Below are 25,893 nucleotides of genomic sequence, written 5' to 3' on the forward strand. Positions count from 1 at the left end.
AAATGAACATTCTGCTTGCAAGCGGTCTGGCGACACCGCTGGGTCTGCCCATACAAAATTTCTGACTGTCAGGTTTCGACTTCACCGTTATTATTGTGTTACAAAATGCCAATATGCCTAGTTAAAAATTGTAAAAAAAATCTACTAAACACTCCAAGAAAGATGGGATATCACTTTTCATGTGTTAGTATTATTTATTATTTATAAAATGCCATTTTAAGATATTGATGAATGTTTATTCAATGCAATTGAATGACAGGAACCATTGGACAGTCAGTCGCCTGTGATTCGCTGGGTTCACTTGCGTCTAATCTCCGAGAAGTCGTAAGTAACCGAGAATCTGTTTCTAACGCAATGAGTCATGACACTAATACGCTATTACAATAAAGGTTATATTACTATAAATTCTCGAAGCTTGTATCGCATAATGGAAACGGATACGTCATATGGTCACGTGACATCTACCTATACATCTGTGAATGACTTTCATGCACAATTTCTCGTGCGCGCCGGGTATGAAGTGAGTTGTCTATTTAATACGTCATTGACTTTCACAGTAAGAAATCGCATCTATACTAATATCTAATACAGTCAGTTGTGGGTTAATTGGAATCCCTAAGCACTGACTGAATTTGAGCCCCCCACTATAATAATAGGTACATCCTGTATCTGATAAGTACACATATTGTTTTTCAATGTGTGTATGAGTCAGAGTATGGACCTAATAGGCTGAGCAAGTGGCTGACATCCATTTCTCGTTAAAATATACAAAATGTATTAATACAAACCTCCACTCTGATCTTATTAGGATCGGACATGGTCGGGGAAAAAAGATACATTACTATTACAACAACCAACGTACCCAATGAAAATATCAATTATTTATCTCTTTCCTGGAATATCATCATGCAATTTATTGTACGTATATATATATTATTTGAATGGTTATGTTTTAAGGCTATTTGATGTTAGTTGTAGTGGTTTAGTTATGCTTTGGCTAATATTGTGTAAGTAATATTCATTTTGTATAATTTAATAATTATTTGACTGGTTTGAACTGTTTCAAAGCCCCTTTTTAATTATTCTGATTAATCGGTTGCATTATCTGCGTCAAAGAAAATCGCCGCTGAATACAGTGGGATTATACCTTGAAAGGCACATATTAAATAAATATGTCTAGAAACAAAATTGGTAGCTACGTAATTATGGTGCTATTGACCTTCATTTAATCTTTACCAATATGCCCAGCATGCATCTCCTTTTCACTGAAGATACAGTATTCATAATATTATACAACAAAATAAAATATACATATATATATATATATTATATTCTTGTTAACACTACAACAGGCCTAGATGCTCAATGACAGTAATGTAGTTTAACAGTATGTAGTGTATTTAATAATAGAAGTGAGGCAATCACAAACACATAAATATATTATTGTGTACTCGCCGGGATTGAATCCAGAGCTCTCGGATGAAAGGCCAGCGCCGTACGCACTGCGCCACGAGAGCTACCTATATATGACGTATTTAGGGAAGTACCTATATACATTTGAAGGCATTATTCGCTCGATAGATTAAAAAAAATATTACATCTTTTAAACTACGACAAAATAGTTACCTGTATTGTTTGCAAAATAACTCACACCTTCTCAGTGGAACAGGTATAATCTGCCGTGGGAATAAGGCTTTTAACGTAGACTTCAGGAACTATTAATTATTTACGTGCAAAGAATAGATTTAAAAGGATTTATTTTTCTCAGGACCAACAATAAGTGAATATACGAGACAGATTTACCACAATGTGGATACGAATTATCTGGAATAGCTAGATATACTTACCTATGTATTTAAATATTCGCACCATTCGTGCCTATACCTACACAATTTTAGATATTTTTTAACCACTCTTTGTCGCAAAATCTGTTGCCCTCTTTTTTCCAAATTATGTCATATTTTTTAACTGACTCATTCGCTAAAAATCAAATTTTTGAAGACGATCGAATTCAATATAATGTTCTCATGGAATATTTTATTCTCAGAAAATATTAAACTATATTTCACTGGTTTTATGGCGAGAAATTTTATACAATATATACCCCCTCCCCCCATACACTTCGTCACAAATCATTAGATTACATCAAACTCTCTCCCCCTTTAGAGCGTGACAACATATTATAATAATATATGAACAATCCCCTATAAACTTAGTACCTATGACAGGCACTAAACTTGTCGAATTACTACTAATTGTCGATATGCTATTGATCCTCTTATTATGTAAAGAAAGAAATTAGGAGAATTAATCGGTTCCAAGTTGAATAAATTCACTTGAATATTTATTATCAGAGCAGCAATGAACAAGAAAGCGATCAACAGAATGATAGCCAACATTCGTTTAGTTAGAAGACGAAAACGAAAGATGACTACTTTACCCTACTACATAGGGCAGGGGTCGGCAAATCGTGGCTCACGGCTCTCTTTGGGTATTGGTGTGCGGCTCTTTGCCAAATTCCCAATTTTTCAATTTTTACATAAACTTTTGCAAAATTCACAATTTATATTTCTTATGATGGATTTGTACACTTATTATATTATTATTGATAATGACATTATCTATAGCAGTGTTTCGGGCTATAACCTCATCCTCAACGATCCAAGATCATCTTCAGCAATATCGTTCTGACATTGAATATATCTATATCCCAAAATAGGTGTCAACATAAAATAAATTTAATAATACAATGACTACGTTTAAAAATCATTATTTTAGTGAATTCTCATTGCTTTAATTATTGTATTTTTGATAACTAAACTAAAATTCATAGTAAATAAATCCAAATATTATCTAAATCATTATGTTATAAATATTCTTTTAAACAATTAATTTTCAGATATTTTTTTAAAACAAAAACTCATTAAGTATTTTTCTACACAAGTTCAAATTATCCTTCATTTAATATCAATTTGCGTGATGGCCAACTCAGCTGTATTTTATAATAATTCTTATATACATTCTGACAATCTAATCATTATAACGTTTCTTTGTTTCACAAAAAAATATACTTAGATAATATTTCATGTTTTCAATAAAAATCGGATTAACAAAAAACGGTTAGAATAATAAAATTAAAATCTCTCAGTTGTTGTAAATTACTTTTAACGGATTTGGATCTGTTGGTCAACATTTAAACAGAAATTAACCTGCACTTTTATATACATACCATTGCACTGCATAAATCTGATGTTTTTAAGCAGTTAAATAATATAATATAATGTATGTATGTAATGTATGTATACTTTTTTAGTGGTAATCTTGAACCGGCAATTCTATACGTAAAGAAAATTTACTTATTAAAATAAAAAATATAATAGTACTATACGCTTGGATTGATACATCTACATGTATATTGTGCATTGTTATTTAATGTAATTAAAAATCAGGATTAATTTTACGGTATATTATAAAATTAGTTTTTCATCAACTTCACTATTAAACACACTACGTAGATCTTTGTCTCTGTCATGGTTGAGTACTTTTATGAATGAATTATTTATGAAAAAAAAACACTTTTTTTTAAATTTTGTAGGTCAACATAAGAATTATTTAATGAGTATGTTTATCTTAAAATAATTAATAAAAAAAACTATTTTTAGCATTGAATTAACAAATCATTCAATGCATTATTATTTCTTGACTTCAATGCCAAAAATATTAAAAATATATATATACCTTCACACATTTAAATAATCACCGATTCTACCTTCAACAAAAATATGATTAAACAATGTTCAATGCAATTAAAACTGAAACTACTAGCATTTTAATTACAATAGCAACTAATTAGAGTAGATTTTGGCAATTTCTGTGTTATATTATATTCTGCATTATCATTTAAACTTAAATTATTTCCGTTACTTAACAATACAACAAATACCTTTAAAAATTTTAATTACGTTGAAAATAGTGCATGTTAAAAAAAATAAGAAATATAATATAACAGTATTATTTATATTAAAATCATAAAAAAGTACATAAAAGTTCTGCAAATGAGCTAAGTAGACCCTATTTCAGATTTTTTAAAACAATCAACGTAAACTCATCTTCATGGAAGTGGTATATTTCAATATCCGAAGCAATTTGGTTGAACACGATAATTAATCTCCCTCATGGGAAGAATTTAAAAAATATAATAAATATATTTTTGATTTATTAAATAATATTATCTACACACAAACGCGTTGTTAGCATTAAATAAATACGCCATGGAGATACATTCATTTTAATTATAATAATGAATATGTCATAGTAATATACCGAAATTTATTATAATCATATAAATATTTTAATATAATAATGTCTGTTATAAACATTTTTTTGTTTTCATAGAGATATAGAAGGCAGAAAGTACTTACCAAGTTTAATTCGTTATCCTTTATGTGAATAAAAACACCAATCCACTCAGGACACCAGTTTTGTATTCAAAAACTTTTTTTGAAAATAGAACGTTATTTTTAATTAAAAATGTACGCATGTGTTTAAAAAATAATTTCAAAAATCGAACGTTTATATTATTTAAAAAGGGAAAATTGCATACTCATGTCCGCGCAAATTGACGTATGACTTAATAATACTTGACACTGCTCTGTTCGTTCACACCAATTTCATGCTGCACAATGGGATGGATTTCTTGACAATGTGAAATGATGCCGTACGAACATACGCGAATTAAACTGGCTAATCGAATCTAATAGGTCCTCTTCACGGACTGTTGTCGACAGTTTCTACTCGCATTGTTGTGAGAGTAGGCAAGACTGACAGTTCGTTATACAGCGGCAAGCTTATATGCAAATGATAATTTTTGTAAATTGTACGCCGCTACTCGAGAGAGATGAGCGATGCTGCTAACTTTTCAATCACACATTGTTTGAATGATAATAAAAACCATTTTAACAGTCCAGTAACATGTTTAAATTGTAATACATTTATTCACAGAAAACTGTGTAATAGGATCATGTTCTAATCAGTTTGGACAAACTCCACTATCCTGAGTTTATATATTTTTTAAATGAATACTTTTTTGTGTCCGTTATATGATAAGTCCCAGAAGAGTGGGTAAATCCCGCTGATCTGTAACAAAAGCCCGTCATGATTTACTCAACAAAAAAATGAAAATCGTAGATAGCATTTGGAATCGATCCTTAGATCTTTCGATTAGAAATTGTGCACAAACTGCCGATTACGCCATTCCGGGCATCAGGAGACGAGCATTATTTTATCTGTACATAGAAGAAAACTATTATTGTAGACGCAATCCATTTCAAATATTAGTTCATGTTAGTATTAACAGGTGGAATTTCAAAGTTGCTCTACATAATAAATATCATAATGGAAAATTAAAATTATATCGGATTTAAGTCTTTTGAAAAATAATAAAATGGTTTTTTAATTGCGTAATAAAATAAAATACTATTTGCTTTAAAATATTAGTACATACTAATAATCCTTTCAAATACAAGAAAACTGACTTGGTTTGCGTCTATAATAATGGTTTTTTAAAACATAAAATATATAATTTGTGTTTGTTGTTAAGTGATAATATTATTGATATGTGAGATGTTATCATCATTAAACTTGAAATAAAATCATAAAGATAAAAACAAAATATTCTCTCGATGCCCGGAATATTATAATAGGCAGTGTATGCACTTGCTAATCGAAATATCTATGTATCGATCCCACCCGCTGCGTTTGAGTTTTATTTTGTAAATCTGTAGCATTTAAAATAATGTATTTTGTACAGTTTCTAAAATGGGATTGTAATGAATAAATTATTACTAAATAAACTAATAATAAAAATATCTATACGACAACACAAACATGTATCTACCAAACCAATCCACCCCGCACCACACTCGGTCTTAATCACGAGGCCTTACGTTTGATATGAAGCATCAGCAGGTTTTTACGACACCTTGAAATGGCTCAGAAGCAGTTACCCAAGACTGGGGTCACCACGCACTCAAGTCTCCTTTGACTGGGTTTAAATTGATTTATTTTATAAAATATGCCCATGGGAGAGAGGAGTACGGAGAACTAACAAGAATAGAAATTATAAGTAATACACAACAAAGCTAATCCAAAATTAACAAACAGTCCTCTGTTGGACACCATAAAGACCAGATCATATGGCAAATAGGTAATAATTGAATTGATATACAATAAGATAATATGTATAATATTATTACTATCGACTGAAGGTACTTGGTGGAATTTGAATTTAAATTCTAATGGATTTAAGTTTTGTACTATTTCCGGGTTTCGCCGCTCGGTATCTTCAGGCACTATGTACACTCACCAAAAGGCAAATATGTACTGACAAAGAATTCAATAATTAACTCTAACTTATATAACAAATCAATATAATAAAGGAGGTAAAAACTTTATCACCTACATATTAAGTCAATAAAAAAATATGTAACAAAAAAAATATGAATAGTTGAATTGTTTGTAAAAAAATCACCTACCTTATCAATAATAATACACTCGATAAGCGTATAATAAATTGTCAAAATATAATAATAGATAATTAGTAATTATAAACAAAAAAATACTACACTCAATTAACCGTTTGAAATTTTTGAGTCTACGCTCACCATTTGTCGTTTGTCAAAATGATGGTGCGCTGAAAAGAAACACGTGACTTTTGGTGAATTATCATTGCAGTAGGCAAAAATTGTCGGCTACGTGCGGATCTGTTCATATCCCGATTAATAATCCACAAGAGCACAAGCGATCACATCTTTTCAAATATTATATTTAATTAATTAATTTAATGGCACATTTACAATATTACTTAATATTACTCCGGTCAGAATGACAGTTCGTGATATTAATTATTATGGTTATAAAAAAGAGAAAAGGATTTATTTTTTCTTTCTAAACCTCCCAAATTGTCCTAAGAATATTGACAATTTTTTAATACTATTTTAGTGCAATTTATAAGACGATTTTTCGAAAGATTTATTATACTCTGTAGGTAATATTTTTTTTCGATTTTGTTGTTAACTACCTCGACAGCTTTCTCCTAATAAGTTGGTGTCCCACTATGTTATAATTGGCAGACTAAAGGGGAATGGGAAAACTGGACGCCAGAACAATTGGACGCCGCACTCTCGTGGACACGTATACAGAACGTAGACGAGGAATTTTAATCAGTTTCTATCTACAACTTAGTAGTTTTAATTCATTTTACTCTTAACATTATGTTTTTTTATTGCTGATTGAGAATTACCATACCTAAGGCTATATATAAAATAAAAAACTCTTTTTTCGATGGAACTTAAACATATGCACGATTAAATCATTATTTACGTGTGCATATTTAAATTCTCACCAACTATTAAATCATAGTATAATAATTTAAATATAAATAATATTATTAAATATATCTTTTAAAAGTACCTATAAGTACCTAACGTCTATTTCATTTTGAATTGCGTGGCGTCCAGTTGTTTCGGCGCCAAATCATCCTAGACCCGACTAAAAGGCTCTTAAGGCGTGGGAGCAATGTTTCCTGTAAGGTGTGCGCGCTCTCACCTACCAAAATGTGTCCACACACATGTTTTCGTCCCCCGCACAGTCCTCACACAAAAATATTCTAAAAGAAAGTTTCCTTTGCCAGATTTTAGTTTTGCTCGAATGCACGAAACCATCACATGCATAATTCTTTGACTCATTTCTTGGAAGGCGAAGGTCAATTGCGACTAACGCGAGCACGCAAGTGAAAATTTACGTCAAGCGGGATCACTATATCCTTTTTATTATTTACTTATTTTAATATTTTTTTTTATTTACTTGAAAAATTATCGTTGTTAGGTGTTATTATCTATATATATAAAACAAAGTCGGGTTAGTTACACCATTTATAACTCAAGAACGGCTGGACCGATTTTTATAATCTTTGATTTGTTGGATTTGTCTCCGCCCCGAACAGCAGAATAACTATTAAAACATTGGATAAATCACGGAAAAAATAAATTATGAAGAAAATTCATTTTCTCATACATTTTGACATTTTGATCAATGAACCGCGCATTCGAAAATCACAAAAAAATTTTATCCGTATACAACGCCATCTCTGATACATGACAGAAACAATAAACAATAAACAAACAAACAAAAGAAAGAATGATAGTCGTAATTTACTGTCAATGTGTGTACTGTGCCCAACATTTCGTGCTTCATGTCAACAGCTCAATTTGCTTGAAAACGATACTCATTGGGATATGACAATCGCTGAAGCAATTGTTTTTACATCTCCAAATCAGATACGCACATTATTTGCTATCATTATTTCGACATGCTTCCCATCGAATCCACCTGAACTATATAACAAGTACAAGGATGACATGTCAGAAGACATTTTACATCGAATTCGTGTCAGTTCAGGGAATCCCGATCTCAAGGTGAATGAGGAGATACATAACCAGGCTTTGCTTTTAAAGATCAAATACATGTGTTACCTCATGTGCGGCAGTTTTTTAGTCAAGTTAGGAATGCCAACGCCACATCGTGGAATGAACGACGCTTTAAATCGAGAATTGGAACGTGAACGTGAATATGATCGAGATGCATTGAACCAATCAGTTCGAACGAATGTACCACTGTTGAACACCCAACAGAAAGAAGTGTACGATACATTAATGAAGGCAATGTATGATGGAAATGGTGGCTTATTTTTCCTCGACGCGCCCGGTGGAACTGGAAAGACATTCCTCATGTCATTGATTTTGGCTACTGTTCGTGCGAGATCCGAAAATGCTGTAGCAGTTGCTTCTTCTGGGATAGTGGCCACGTTGCTAGAAGGATGCCGAACGCCTCATTCAAAGTTGAAATTGCCCTTAAAACTACAAACGACTGACAAACCGACATGCAACATTGCAAAACACTCAGTAATGGCTAAAGTTTTGTTAGCAAGTAAAATCATCACCTGGGATGAATGCACAACGGCGCACAAACGCGCATTGAAAGCATTCAATCGAACTATGAAAGATCTGCGTAATGACTCAAGAAGTTTTGAAAGCGTAATGATTCTACTATCTGGCGATTTTCGCCAAACACTACCAGTCATTCCAAGATCGGCCGCTGCCGATGAAATAAATGCTTGCCTCAAATCATCGACGCTGTGGCGCTATGTGAAGAAACTTCAGCTGACGACAAACATGTGAGTTGCATTGCTAAACAATCCATCTGCCGAAAATTTCTCCAAGCAATTGCTAACTATCGATAACGGCCGATGAATCGAACGGATTGATTTCGTTTCCGCTGAATTTTTGCAATTTCGTCTCAACTAAGGACGAACTCATCAAAAAAGTGTTACCGAACATCATTGTTAACCACAAAAATCACAATTGGTTGAGTGAACGAGCAGTCTTGCGGCAAAGAACAAAGATGTGGATCACTTATACTTCACAATTCAAAATCAAATCGTTGGTCCACTGCATTCCTTCAAATCTATCGACTGTGTAACAAACGAAGACGAATCAACCAACTATCCAACTGAATTTTTAAATTCATTGGATCTGCCTGGTTTGCCACCTCACAATTTACAACTGAAGGTTATACGTAGCATGGTCATGTGTCGGCAAACCATCTGCTTTATTCGTTTTCGTACCTGACAACAAAACAAAAGATGTCGTATATCACAAGGTGCTTCAATGAAGGGAATCAACCCAAGTGCAACCCATCCAGCAAATAGTTTAACAGAAAGCAGTGCAACAATGCTACGCGAATCATTTCGATTCGCTTCAATAAAGCAAATGCCTTCCTGCCACGTGAATTACATTCTTTTTTTTTCTTTTGAACTTGCCAGACCCAGGATTCGAACCTGGGAGCCTCGACACTATAGACCGGCGCTTGATCCACGCGGCCATCGTGGGTGTACAGTGTGTACAGTTCAATGTAATTAAAATGCTTTTCATTTTAATTTTATTTTTGCACATTTATTGAACTTATTCATTTTGAGTATTCATTTTAACATAATAAAAAACTGAATTTAATTCAGCTAATAAGTTAACACAAGATTATTGATTTCTGAGGCGGTACAAAGTTCGCCGGGTCAGCTAGTTATTATATAAAATCACTGAAATTAATAAATACCTTAACTCATTCGCTGCTGACTAGATAATTATTTTTAATTACCACCTTTAAAATGCACGTTAATTACGTCGATCGGCCGCCTGGTCTTTACGCGCCAGGTGCGTCTTCAGCGTCCAAAGTATTTAATGAAAGTGTTTTAATGAAAAATTGTGTATGTGTTTATGGGGGGGGGGGGTGTAAATTTACCGCACCGGGTGACACCAACCCTAGTTACGCCGCTGCTCAGATGCGTTGATGATCCGCACACACAATAGAAAAGTTAGAGGGAACACTACGTGGGAGTAGAGTCAATCACACTTCTGGCAAGAAAAGTATGTACATATTATGTTTGATCCAGAGTATAGGCCCCACAGAAAAGATTAATAATTATTAATGTGTGGATCAGAACCAGACTTGTCCAACCCACAAAAATGAAATAGCTGTGTTACTTATATTCATTTTTTGTCAGGTTCAAAATATGACTACCACTAAAAATTATCGTCTTATAACACTACCATCTACAGTCGTTTCTTGTAATCACATAAAATGATTCCTTGTTATTGTTATTTTTTTTGTATATAATTTAATTATTTATTATTCTTCCTCATTTTTTTCATGTAATTTTCTTATGTAATTTCTTTATATTTATGTTATTATTACTCTCTATCTTGTTAGGCTTAACTATATTATAATATATACATGGAAACTTTGCTGGTTGCAATAACTTTTCATTATTATATTTTAAATTTTTGTAATCAAAATGTAACCATTCCTTAATTTTTTTCCTTTCCTTTTCGTTTCCTTAATAAATAAAATAAATAAATAAATTGTGGGTGCCATATTTATCTACTCTACATAAAAATGGTGGAAAAGTCTGACAATAAATTTGTGAAATGCTGGAAGAAACAGTGAACATTTAATTAACTATTTCTTTTATTCAACGAATAATTCACGAGATTTAAGAATGTACTATTCTAATTATACATAATTCTAAAGACACTCATGAGAAAATATAGCCAATAGAAAAAATCTTTTTGAAAAAAGTAAGACATCCGGCAGGAATCGAGCCTACGTCTCGGGTTTCGCGCCCTGCGCATTACCACTATGCTACGACTGCCATGCTTAATTGCAACAAACTTTAACTATTGCCCTTATTAATACCTGCTCATAATCGATCTCTAAATTAGTGGCCAAGCAACCCAGGGCGAGTCCTAGCCTCATCCAAGAACTTCATCCATCTCTCCCTATACCGGACACTAACCCAGTCCTCCTGGTGTCTGCATCGGTCACTCTAGCATCCTTGTTGACCCCATCCAAACACCGGAGCCTGAGCCAGTCGACCTCTGACCATTCGATCTGGTATCCAGGATACTCCTCGGCAGTTGGGTACTGTCCATTCTTGCTACATCGTTTGCCTATCAGAGTCTACTAAGTATAACGAATTTCAAATATTCGTAAAATACTAAAATGTGTACGGAAAGGGAAGAACTTCTCAAGATGGTTCAACCTACTGTTGAGCTCATCGGAATCATTTTTTTACATTTAGAAAATGTGTGCCGTCATATTGCCAACATGAATATCTCTTCACTTAGACTGTTCGGCAGTTTTGTATTAGGTATTGTTGCTACTTTTGCCTCTATCAAAAGTCAAGTCAATGCACATTTGAGTGCATGGTGATCTCAGTCTTGGGTAACTTCTCCTGAGATATTCCCAGTCATAAAAAAAGTATGCTTCACATTTCATTAATACCGGGTATTGTAGTACGGGGCGGGTGTAGTTTAGTATTGCCATTAACTTCAATGTAGAAAAAATTGGTTCTTTTTTTAAAAAAAATCTTTAATGTTTTCATCTACGTATTGATTATTTAAAATGAAAATTCTCAGTACTTACATGTATTGAAATTCATTTTCATGTTTTTCATTCTGACCATGTCCGATCCTAATAGGATCATATGGGCAGCCACAGAGTGGAGGTTTGCATTAACAGATTTTGTTTTCACGAGAAATGGATGTCAGCCACTTGCTCAACCTATTAGGTCCATACTCTGACCCATACATAAATTGAAAAATAATGTGTGTACTTGCCAGACCCAGGATTCAAACCTGAGACCCCCGGCACTATAGGCCGATTCTTAATAAATAATAATAAATGTAATTTTAATTAATTATATCGAATTGATTGATATCTCATTTACGCCCATGTTGTCCATCAAAACTACTCTGACAGAATCAACATAGGACAGTAAACACATTTTATATTTAAATCAATTCAATCTAATAGACACGTATTTATAATATAAGTTGTTTAGAAAAAGTATTTACTTTTTACTATAAAATGCTTAATTTCTTTTATTGTGTTAACTGTCAATTCGTGGTTGTAGTGCATTGTGTTATTAATTTTAATATAAAACGCAATTTTATCGAGTTAATTCGTAGTAATATTTAATAGAAGTGGAAATCGTACGATAAAATTGCGTTTTATTTTAATTTATCATAGAATATTTACACAACACTATGTGGTACCTACAGTCCTACTAAAATATCATCCATCCAACCATGTCCGATCCTAATAAGATCATAATATGGGCCTCCACAGAGTGGAGGTTTGTATTAACAGATTTTGTTTTTACGAGAAATGGATGTCAACCACTTGCTCAACCTATTAGGTCCATACTCTGACTCGTACACAAATTGAAAAAAAATATGTGTACTTGTCAGACCTAGGATTCGAACCTGGGACCCACGATGCGATAGGTCGACACTTAAGGCTATACCTCAGCTGAGGCATGGTCTAAAATGATCGTGACTAGACGATGCGCGGATTGCGGGTCGCGCGTTTAAATGATGCAAGACGAACGAAATATAATTTGTCATAAGAGTTCAACATGCGTCCTTTTTATGTTACGTTTATTATTATATTCGTAATAATAATAGTATATTCATTGACATATTTTCTTTTTTAAGTACATACGTAAAGTTTTTTAGTCATCTTTACACGATTTACGAATATTTTCATCCGACGCCATGACAAAACGAATCGACGTGCAGACGCCACCACTATCGCTCTCCGAATGACAACGCGGCCGCAATTTCGTTCCACATACAAATAAAAATTATTTGCTGTTTCACTTATGTACGCTCTTAAGCTGCGTGTCCATCTAAAATATATTCAATAATAATAATTAATACTAATTTCAGATAGGTACAATAATATTTTTTCAAACTACATAGGATATGTTTTACATCCATTTTTAAATTCACATATTATTTATATACATCACGTAAGATATAAGAATCAATCAAGAATAATCATAGAATATTCATAATTTGATACTTAGGATTGATGGTGGGTGAATGCGATAAGCCACTAGTACCCAGGGGATATAAGACGAGACGCAGCTACTCCAAAGTACTCTGGAACCAAAGTCTGGATTAACAAAATAATAATTATTAAGTTTCAGCAGAATCACGTGGTAGCGAAGAACAAAGAACCGAAAATAGTGAAGATCGCTTGATGAGGTCTTTATCTAGCAGTGGATTGTAATAGGATGATGATCATAATCATATCATAATACATAATGTGAGTAGGTCAAAAGTAAAAGCGCTCTATCCATGACTTACACATTGATATATTGAGATTTGCGGATAAAACTAATAAATATTTTTAAAGGGTTTTTAATTACGTATGTATATTATAAATTATAAGTTTCATAATATATTATTATATTTGAATATTTTAAAGAGTAACTGTTAGTTGTGCATTTCATTTATATTCTAACCTACTCAATTATTTGTCAAAATATGAAATTTAAGATGTGAACAATTTACATGATTATCATCAATCATGAGAGAATTAGACCTATAGAAGACGTATTAAAAGGAATAATGTGATAGAAAATGTACACGTAAAGGCAAATTCTGAATTTGAAAAATCGACTGACACAAATAAAGGAATCGTTAATTTTGGTTGGATCGTGGCCCGTGATAAAAAAAAATGATAGGATACTCTCATAATAGTTTGACAGCCAATGTTTAAAAAAAAGATTTTTTTTCGGTTAGGTACATGTTCAAACACGCGCGTTAACATGTTCTAACTCCCTACTTCAGTTATAGTTTGTCAATTTATGGGTACGGCCGTATGTTGTAGCTTAACCACTGGGAAATGCCAAAAGAAATGGCGTATTTCAAAAAAATACTACCTTGTTCTTAGGTCAATAATTATTATAAAGCAATCATTATTCGTAGGATGTTTATCACAATTGAATGGCCAAAGACATACTCGTAGCTTATAAATAGTATATTTAGAATTATCTTCAAATGAGTTAATCTTGCCCATTTTTTGAATAATAAAATTCCTAATTCTTGTCAAATTTGAGATCACAGAGATTATCAATATAATTTTTTATCGTAAATATTTTACTATAATAATGTCGACATAAATTATACTGATAGTTTTATAAATGCGTTTAAAAATTAATAAATGTAAAAAATCTTAACACCACTGCACATTTATGTACTGAAATATGACTATATTCTAAAACATTAGAGCGAGAGGTTTAAAAGAATACTATTTTATGTAATAAAAATAATTTATGCAGTCATTAAATGATTAAAATAAATATAAAGGATAATAAGGCTTCGCAATTATATAAATAGATTATCTACAACGTTTAAGGAATGTCCAGGATCATGCTTTGAAAATAGAATAAAAGCTCCATTTTGACCCACGTTGAGCACGTCCGCCCGTTGCAGAACCAAGCCACATCCAATAATGCTAACAGGTGGCACTGCCATCTGACATTTTTTTTAGTATTATAATATTATAGATTGTCTAATTTGAACATTTAAAAAAATGGACAGAAGCCTTTTTGCTTCTTACGTACTCGTTTGGAACATTCTAAGAAACATATGTAATCCTTGAATAAAAAAGAGTATTATGATTGTATGTAGGTAATAAAATGTATTATGTAACTGTTTGTTTCCTTAATAAATAAAAAATAATAAAAATAAAAAAATGATTACCTTAATTTAAAATATTCAAAGATGGTTGCATATTATTGTCGGAATAATTGAGCTGTTAGCTTTTAGTCAAGCTCTTGCCTGGGTTGTAATGGAAATGGATTCAAGTCCCATTCGATCCAAATTTTCTTTTCAAAGGATTTAATATGTTTCTGATACCAAATGATGAGATATCTATTTTATTTGTTGTTAACTAATTATCCAATGTTGTGATAGTGGGACGAATTAATAACATAACATTACACCTTGAAACAAAAACACATGCCGTGTTAAGTGAAACAGCTTTTTTGTGAAAACTTTCTTCACGATGTTCAAGCTCTAGGTCTAGATCAGTAGTTCTCACGTGAAATTTAACTGTGGTCGTACAATTGACATTGACAGTTCTATGGAAACGTCTGGTGGCCGCACCAAATTTCACTTTTGTTGTGATTGAAAAAAATGAAAGCAAAATTGTATTTACTAAAAAAATGGATCAATTTATTTGTAGACAAGTCCATTTAATAAAAGACATTTTAACATTTTAGTACATATCTATTTATTTAAAAATAATGCAAATGGAAATTCCTCAATATTCCTTTTTTTTCAATACGAGCCGCATGGCTGCTTCTAAGTCCCTGTCAACTGGTTTCGATATTTGTTTTTATGAAGTGCATTACACTGAATGATCTTTCACAGTACACAGCAGTTGGAAAAATCGACAATATTAATAAAGCAATTTTTGTTGCCAATTCTTTGAATTGACTTGATTCTTGGTCAACGTACAACTTCGATCAAAAATTTTCAACCGTGATATTATTAAAATGGTTTTTAAGTACTTGGTCATGACTCATTTCCAATAACGCATATTTAACGTTACCCCAGTTGATTAAATTAAATACTAAAAATGATGTTGGTGACCGCAGCAAAATCCTCTGGTGAGTGGTGATCACCATGGCCAAACATGAGAACCACTGGTCTAGATCAAAGGTAGTCAACTTAGTCCCTACCGTCCACTAGTTGGCGTAACAGCTTTCATGGTGGGCGGTAGGAGTAATTATGTATGCAAGGTGTAAATAAAAAGATAGATTTAACTATAGTAAGTTGTTTTATAAAGATTTATTCTACCAAACTTAGTGAAAGTCTGACATAAAGTATTTCGTAAATAAGTATTATTATATGCTTTAGCTTGCTGTAGCTCTGCTTTATAAATTTTATAAAGTAAAGTTACTTCCCTATTTTATAAATCACCATTACTGTGGAACCGGTGGGCGGTTAGAAAATTTTACTACTAACGGAATATATACAAAAGTGGGCAGTTGATATAAAAAGGTTGACCACCCCTCGACTAGACTCTAGATCAGTTATTCTCACGTGAAATTTAACTGTGGCCGCACAATAGGCATTGACAGTTCTGTGGAAACGTCTGGTGGACGCACCATTTTTCACTTTTGTTGTGATTGAAAAAATTAAACCAAAATTGTATTTACTTACTAAAATATGGATCAGTTTATTTATAGACAAGTCCATTTAATAAAATATATTTGAACATTTTATTACATATCTATTTATTTAAAAATAATGCAAATGGAAATTCCTCAATACTTCTTTTTTCCAATGCGAGCCACATGGCTGCTTCTAAGTTTGCATCCGTCAATTGGCTTCGGTATTTGTTTTTTATGAAGTGCATTACACTGAGTGATATTTCACAGTATACAGTAGTAGGAAAAATCGACAATACTAATAAAGCAACTGTTGCCAATTCTTTCAATTGTCTTTATTCTCAAAAACGGACTATTTTACAATATTTCTCATCACAAAACACATTATGGATCAATTTTTGAGCGTGGAAAGAAATGATAAGTCATGTGTATTCAACCAGTTTCATAATTTTATAAATATTTTTTTGAAATATTATTCTTTAAAGCGCTGGTGGCCGCACATGTGAACCCTTGTTCTAAATGATTCGTATAGTATCGGTTGAAACAGATGGTTTTTTGTCGAAAGTGTCTGAATTTGGGGTGCGTTATATAAACGACGGTATCTTATAGCGCCTATACACGTGCATGGATTTACTTGCACCAATAGTCTGTATTACTGCTCTAGATGGTATGCTAAAATATTTGTGATGACCACTACTACAAGAAGTTAAATCTGCTGGCTTCAGGTGGAATTTACAACTCGTGTTTTAATGTGGAAATAGATAAGTTGACTAAAATGGAAAACAGCCATAAAAAAGTGACAGACAATGAAGTAAAAATTGAATGTACCTGTATTGCTTCAACTATTTTATTTCATTCAGCTTTGTTTTATATAGGTACCTATAATCTTTTTTATAATATCTAGTACTTTCTTTTAAACTCCATATCTTCCACAATACTTGCAGGGCCCTATTATAAAAACCATAAGTAAAATAAACCATAAGTGACACATAGGTGTGAAAAGGTTGCCAACCTAGAGCTATTTAATATTATTCCAGATTTACATAATCGTTACGCCTATAATTTTTTCAAAATCCCCACCAAAAATTTTCCCATACTATTATCTATCCATATTTCATGTGGGCATATTATTATTCAGTGTTAACTCGACTGGCACCAGGCTAACAATCAACAATTAAAAAAAAAAACAACAACAATAAACCAAATACACCAGAAGAACAAGGTCACTCGCCACGTGACTGATAAACTTAACTCCACTATAAATTTATAACAAGTACAAGTGAGTATAGTACATCCGGTCCAGGAGTCCCACCCTCAAAAGGTTAGTGCCTAAAATACATCCCTCCATCCACGTTTTTCCACAAAACTTACCTAAAACAAACCTTGTCCAAATACAGTCTACTTAAATTATCGCCACATTAATTGTGTTTTTTTTAGTAAAAAAGAAAAAATATATATATGAATGAAAATAATTTATTAATTCTGTTTATCTTGCATAATATGAGAAACTAATCTAAAATGTTTAGTTCGGTAAAATAGTCGTATACGATTTAGAAAGTATTGGATTCTTAATATGTTATGATTATGGCCCCCTACTATCCGGAAGCGGGCCCCCAGACCAGGATGTTTATTGGGCCCCCTTCCTATCGCTAAGGTGAAGGGAAATGTAATTTTTTACATTATTTTTCCCGAAATGGTATTCCGCGAAACCCCACGGTTCTCTGAGGGGAATTAAAGGGTGTTTAGTATATTTTTTGCGATTTTATTTTATTGAGTTGTCGTCATTCAGTATTATATTATGAAGCAGTAATCACGACCCCTTTTGTGGTGGTCAAGTAACATGCACCCTTCGATATATTGGATAAATAGCCATTTTTATATCAAGGAAACACGCTAAAAATAATTATTAAATAAAATTTTACATAATGAATTATCATTTAACTGTATCAATCTTCACGTTACATCAAATTGCATCGCACATCATGTACATATTCTTTATATATAATAGCACCAGGCGACTTTTTTACGATGAAAGCAAATTTGTGATGTATGTATATCTCACTTATTGATTGTCTCATTATGTCATATAAATTTGAAACATGTTTTTTCAAAATTCCATATCTTAACCAGCTATAAAGTACATTTTTTTTAAAATGAATTCGTTTTTTGGCTTAGTAATTTTAATACGTAACTCAATCGAAAATACATATTTCTAAATTTATTCACACTATTCATAAAAAAGCTAGTAAGTATATTATTATACTTCCTTTAAAAAATACAATATGTGTTTTGTTTTTATTTGAAGTTCATTGGAATAATAGTGGATATCATAGCGGATAGCTGTAACGTATGTAAACATATTTTTTTTTTAATTTTATATTGCTTTACAAAAAATATTACATGTCTTTTCTTCACCTTATTCTCACTGTAGAGTGTAGACCCATAATTATTTTATATAATAACAATCAATTCATCACCTTAACCTGTAAATACGATGTATTATTTTTGAGTTAAACGAATTTTCACTATTGAATCCAAATACCTACATAATATGCAAAGTTGCTATACCTATATAACTGAATTGCTTTTATAAATTATTAACTATCAATAAAATTCTTAGTGGAAAATATTGTATTAGAATATTTTAAATAATTATAATTAAATGCATTGTATCATTCTATATTCTGGTCTCGAAAAGTTCTCGCGAAATCGTCGAGAATTCGCAAATTCTGGGGGTATATGAAACAAGAATAAGATTTTTTTAAAACTGCTGAAATTGATTTCAAATAGAATTTCTATCCCAAAGAGATTCAGCGGGAAAAATTGGTTAGGATGAAATAAAAAAAAATATTTCTCAAAGATATTTCTCAAGCAATCAAAAAATATTCTTGAATTCAAGAATTCTCAAATCCCGAGACACAAAATAGCCTAAAAATCATAAACTCTGCTCCAAATCACCCACCGATGTTCCTTATGCTTGAATATTTAGGTAGATCATTACCAGTTGTCTATGCCTGAGAATGTCACAGGAATAGTTTGTACCATTTTAAATTAAGAGTGCCCATGTCGGAAAGAAGGACGATGAACAGAGAAAAATTGATAATGCAATATAACATAGAGTTTTATCCAAGTGAAAAGATCTTCATGTTCACAGTATGACACCGTATCGTGGACGTACAGGCAGAAGTCACTAACTCCAAATACACAGTTTCTAGGTAATCAATGTTTTGTGTTTTTGTTTTTCTTAAAATGGTTGTAAAATCTTAATTTTTTTAGTTCTTCGTTACTTTTATTTTTTTAAATGTTCAATAATCTTAAATCGTGACTTATGCTAGTCAAGCAGCATTACTTTTTCTATATAATGACATTAAAATCTCAATTTCGTCAAAACTGGAGTTAGTGACTTCTGCCTGTACACCCACGGTATGATCAGTTAGAAATGTGGTGACGAATAATTACTAAGTAGGCACTGATAGTATGTCATTGTGATAAACATTTAAAAAAAAAAAAAAAAATTATTTAAAATATTCAATTATTAATGCGCATGTAAGATTAAAAAATGTATATGGGTAGGGAATCCAATCCCGAGCCAAAATTCTGATCCCGGAATTTCGGGATTACAATTTGACAATCCCGGGATCTCGGGACTGGTCCCGGGATTGGGATTTTTTTCCATTGTTAATATAAAAATTTTATATTTACAAATAACATTGATAAAATCGGTCAAAAATAAATCTAGTATAATTTATACTATTTAAGACATTTATTGTTAATATTGTATACGTTAAATCTTGGAAATACACAAGTTTAATGGAGTAAATAATATTGTAATATAAATAATAATGTGAATTTAATATGAGATTGCTATTTCTGATAGTAAAGACATAATGAATAGATCAGCGAGATTTAAAATAGTAAAGCAAATAATCATGGCGTACTTATGGCCTTTCCGCTTCATAAATCTAATTAGTCAGCCAAATATGAAACTGCCGTAAAACGTATGATATCATGGTGGAACTAAATAAAATAATATAATTAAAATACTAAATACAATAATAATCAAGTGCTTATAATGATTAGTTTGATGAAAACTTCTTAGGAGAATAATTTATAAAATTAGTATATTTAAATTTAATTTATTATTCCAATCGTCTACTAATACTCAGACCTGATAATAGAGATTTAGTTCATATTTTTTTCCTAATACGTCAATGGTAATGGAATTACCCACGTATTGTTAGACAAACTTTAAAATGACATTACCTATTTATTTTAAATAACTTCAGTATGTTAGTAGATAGAGTTTGCATAAATATATGACGAGTCAATATTTTTAAAACAGAACCTAATCATAAAAATATTAGCCAAGACAGTAGTTATCACTAGGGATCGGATTTATATGCAAAAAACATGATTATATACATAATATGCACTTAAAATCATTAAAATATGCACTTAAAAATTGAGTTTAATATGGAAAAAAATTATGTACGTACTTCACCCAATATAAGTGATAAAAATCGAATAACAAATTATTAATTTTAATCATTATAATACAATACAATAACAAAAGAAAACACGAATTTAAACGATCAATATAAACTTACATTGCTATTTTCAAAACTTTTTTTTACAAGTGCAAATAATTAAATACGAGATTCAATATAAACTAAACAAAACGTAAAAAAAACAACACATTTAACTATTTCTAAATACTATTTACTGTTTTTTTTCGGAACAAGTTTAAAATACTACAAAAACAATATTTTTTTTAATGTTTCGCATATCTCCCAGCATTCGTTTAGGTATATGCGTAAAATGATCTATCAACGCTCTCAGAGATGATTGGGCAAAATTTAAATAAAAGTGCCCGAGTTTTCCTTTTTTCTGGTAAATCCACACCTCTACAGTTATATAAGTATCAATTTTGTCAATAATTCTCTAAATCTGGATTTCTGGATAAAATATTGGCGAATCTTTTGTTTATGTCTCCCATCACACCTGCGATGGAAGACCATATTTTTTAATATCTTCCACCATGTCCAATGACCATGGCCCCCACAAAGGGGGGGGGGTAACAGGGCTCTAGCCTAGGGGCCCTGACACAGGAAGGGCCCGGCTTGGCGAGTCAACCAGATAAGTGATATAAACACACCTCACAAATTCTCTCTAACAGTAAAAAAGCTACTATTTTACCACGTTTTTATTAGCTCGTATTCTTGTTTGTCCGGTACAATTTTTTTCTTGTTTGTCCAAGATTTTAACTAACTTCCCGACTAGCTAGACATTTAAAACTTTTAGAATATATCAGAACACGACGACAATGCATTCTTTTAATACTTTTGGCCATCTTTAAGCAGAATTGAATTCATTTTCAATTAATTCTGTTTTGTATGTTTCGGAAAAAAATCGTTAAAAGTAATATTTACTACTCACTATTATTGGTTGCTAAGTGGGTCCTAGCAACTAAATTATTAATATATACGTGCGTTACTGTGGAAATCAATATGAAATGTCAAAATGACATTTCTGTATTCTATAATATTTATTCATTAATTCTATCAAGTACAATAAAAAGTTTTTAAATTGTCAAGTTTATATGATTCAACAGAAAAAACAAACGAACAGAAAAAAACGTGGTAGGTATATAAAAAAAAAATCTTTTTATCTTGTAATTATTTCTTCAATAATGTTATTCTTTAAAATTATGTCGTTGCACGATACAATTTTCAATTGTGTATCGATACTCGACAACTACATAATAATTGAAATGGATGTATTCAAATATACAAAATACACATTGATTTTACCGCATACATCATTTTGGAAAACGCTGTCGCGAAAATTTTTATATAACGATATAACGTGTAACAGAGATTAACACTTTGGATGAGGCCTTCACCCGAAGAGGGGTTCTTACAAACCAAACAAACTAATTACATATCATTGCTTAATTTATAAACATTATCTAATAGTATTATATACAAAAATAAAAATCTTAATATATATATATATTATGTATTATACAAAATATAAAAAATAATAATAATTAATATTATATAAACTAGAAAATAAATAGATAATACAACCATAGATAGATATATATTCATAGGTTATATATATATATTCATTAGATATAGTCATTTAACTGTCATTTACTTTTGTTTGTAAGAAATAAAAAGGCTTTTTTATTTTATTTATTTATTTATAACGTGTAAAGCTTATAACGAGCAAATTCAGTCGGTCCCATCTTCCTCGCAATAACCAAGTTCGACTGTTTTGCAAGGGTCATAAAGAATGCAGAGTGATTGCGCTGTAAACAAAGTAAGGATGTGTTTATAAACTTCATGCTATGGTAAATAATTTTATATCTCTCTAATTTAAACAAAAATAATTAATATATTGAACGAACTCCCTTGACACACGAATTACTTATTCAAGTTCGAAATATATAATGAACCATTTCCTTACACAGAATTACGCGTTAATTTTGATAATTTAAATTGTAATATAGAATTAATTTAATTTTTAAAGTACGTACCCGTCGAATACGCTTATTGACAGGACTTACCTCGAAAAATCGTTTCGTATGGTTCACATTTATTTTAAAAGTGGAATTAAATAATTACAAGATAAAAAGAACTTTTTATATACAACGTTATTAAATTTTCTGTTGAATTATTATGCTCAAACTTGTACTTGATATGAATTAAATAAAAAACAAACAGAAAAACAAAAAATATAGAATACTGAAATGTCATTTTGACATTTCATTTTGATAACCATAGTAACGCACGTATATATTAATAATTTAGTTGCTAGGACCACTCCCTTAGCAACCAATAGTAGTCTTTTACTTTTTACGAATTTTTCTGAAATAACTTTAATTAGACAGTAGAAAAGTGTAAATACAAAAAAAATATAAATGAGATACAAGGAAGTACACCGAATGAGCTAAGCAGACCATATTTTAAGAATTTATAAAACAACGTCCACCTATACTCATCCTCACGTAGGTGGAATAATATCAACATCCAACGCGATTTGGTTGAACAACATTTGTAACGCTTTTTTACAAATTATGGCTATATGGCCACTAAATAACAGCTTAATGTCAAACGTAATTCCAAGATCCCTTACAGATGGTATTCACGAAAGAACTCTGCCATGCATTGAATATTGGAAAAATAAATAATAATACTAAATAAATACACGCTTTAAATGGATGTTTCTGTTATTTTATTATTTAATACAAAATACGTAGGTATTTTAATAAAGATGATTTCGTGAAAACCATAATAATATATAAAGTGAGTTATTTTTATTTAAAAAAAAATGATCGTTAATTATTAGTAGTTTATTTTATACTTTAAAAACATTATGTTTAATGTATAAAATACACATACACGATCAATTTTTTTTTAAATAAAAATAACTCAGTTCTGCGGACCTTCGGTTACCAACCAATAGATAGGCATACAGGTACCACGATATACGAAATAAATTTCAAGGTGAATTGAAAACGACAAAAATTACCACGTGGTAAAATGGTAAATTATGTACATATTTGTACGTTTGTTTTTAAATTGGCTCTACAGTTCGATGTGGATCTTGGCCGCCTTACGACAGGTTTCGTAACAGATTTTTATTTTTACGAGAATTATCCATTTGCTCAACCTATTAGGGTTACATGTAAATTGTACGTAAAACATTTCACCGTTGCACAGTTCGCCGTGAGCTTTCTTATCGGAAAGAGATGACCGTATGCTATACGGTCTCACATTTTATTAGATTCAATATGAACATTGATTGAATTTCCATAGCTGATTTTGGCAAAATTCATGAATTCAATAATGAAAACCTAACCTAACCTATCAAATAATCCAGTACATCGGCTATTTTTAAAATTTGTTTGCTGCTGGCTTCCTGTAAAGTGTTAACCGACAAGAACCTTGTTTTATTTAGACATGAATTTTATGTCAGTACTATACGACCCAAAGAGGTTGGACGGTCTTTAATATACGGCTATATAATATTTCCGATACAACATTTCACGGTGAAGTGTGATACGGCGAACTACATACGTACAAGTTTCCGGACACGACCTATTAGTGCCAGGATCTAAATACCGCTCGGCCATCATGGTCTATCTATTTTATACATGAATATGGGGAATAATATTCCAACACAAAATAAGGGAGTGTTTTGTAATTCCGCCCAATGAGGCTGTATTCTAAGCAACTTTACATCTGCGTTTTCTTTATTGTTCAAAAATAAATGAAATTTAATACGAGTATCTACTCTCCGACAACAAAATCTCGTCGATAACCGGAAGTCGCTGTAGTCGCTGTAGTTGCATATAGAAGACTTCTCAGTGACATACCTGTCATGGCGGCAACGCGTGTTTAAATAATGCGTCAGCTGAATGCAGAACTATTAATAATTCTAACTTACATTTGAAATTTTTGAGGAGAGAGTTTTTTGAAACAAATTATTAAATTATTTATCATCTTTATGGATAAATGGATGCATCATATTTTAGTAAGATTATTGATGAAAAAAATGGTGCATACACTTGTCCATATAAATAATAGATAACTGAAGTAGGGTGTTTCAAAAAACTCTTCTGCAAAATATTTCAAATGTGAGTTAGAATAGTTCTGCATTCAGCTGACGAATGTATCGGTTCTCTTTTTAGGTACGACTCTTTTTCTTCTTCGCAATAAACAAAAAGTTTACTAATAATAATTTTAATATGAGCCTGATCGTTTTAGACATATTTTCATTATAAAAAGCATCAATTTAAGTAAATTTATAGATATGTGCACAACGGAAGCGTAAAATGAAATGATAAATTTAGGGACGTTCCTCATTTGAAAACGGAAGTGCGATTAACTAAACAGGAGGGGCTTTTTCGTTCACAGTTTTAACACGTGGATAAGAAATTCCTGTTTGACAGTATAAAGAATCGATTTAGGCGATCATGTTGTGTTTTATATTCCCTTTAATAACTTACCCATATATTGCACGCAATTTGAGACAAATTTTAAAGTGTTGTTTAAATTGTTATATAAAAACGAGTAACCAGCCCAAAACAGTAGATAAATAATACCTAATCGATTTTCCATCACGTCCACTTTCCACGGCAATAATAAATAATCCACAACAGACTCCAAAAAGCACGCAGTTTCGTCTACAGCCTTTGAAATACTTTATTTTAATTCTCAGCTTGGGCCAAAACCATCACAATCTGAATTTATTAATATTACGCCTGAAAATTATAATACTAAGACTTCCGGGTCGTAGGGGGC

The 25,893-nt window shown here is 31.5% G+C and overlaps 2 protein-coding genes across 2 annotated transcripts in view; one reads left to right on the top strand and one right to left on the bottom strand.

The window, feature by feature from the left end:
- The window catches only part of LOC147078296 (acyl-CoA Delta-9 desaturase-like), a 63,936-nt gene extending 59,114 nt beyond the window's left edge, over positions 1–4,822 (bottom strand). The window contains exon 1 of the mRNA XM_085958352.1: positions 4,422–4,822. The gene's annotated coding sequence lies outside the window, so the exon portion shown is untranslated. The remainder of the gene's footprint in view (positions 1–4,421) is intronic.
- LOC147078297 (acyl-CoA Delta-9 desaturase-like) overlaps positions 1–25,893 on the top strand; it is an 88,468-nt gene that overhangs the window by 37,284 nt on the left and 25,291 nt on the right. The window lies entirely within an intron of this gene.

The sequence above is a fragment of the Rhyacophila brunnea genome, unplaced genomic scaffold, assembly GCF_057557595.1.
Source record: "Rhyacophila brunnea isolate RB1 unplaced genomic scaffold, BYU_Rbru_1.0 scaffold_11, whole genome shotgun sequence".
Lineage (NCBI taxonomy): Eukaryota > Metazoa > Arthropoda > Insecta > Trichoptera > Rhyacophilidae > Rhyacophila > Rhyacophila brunnea.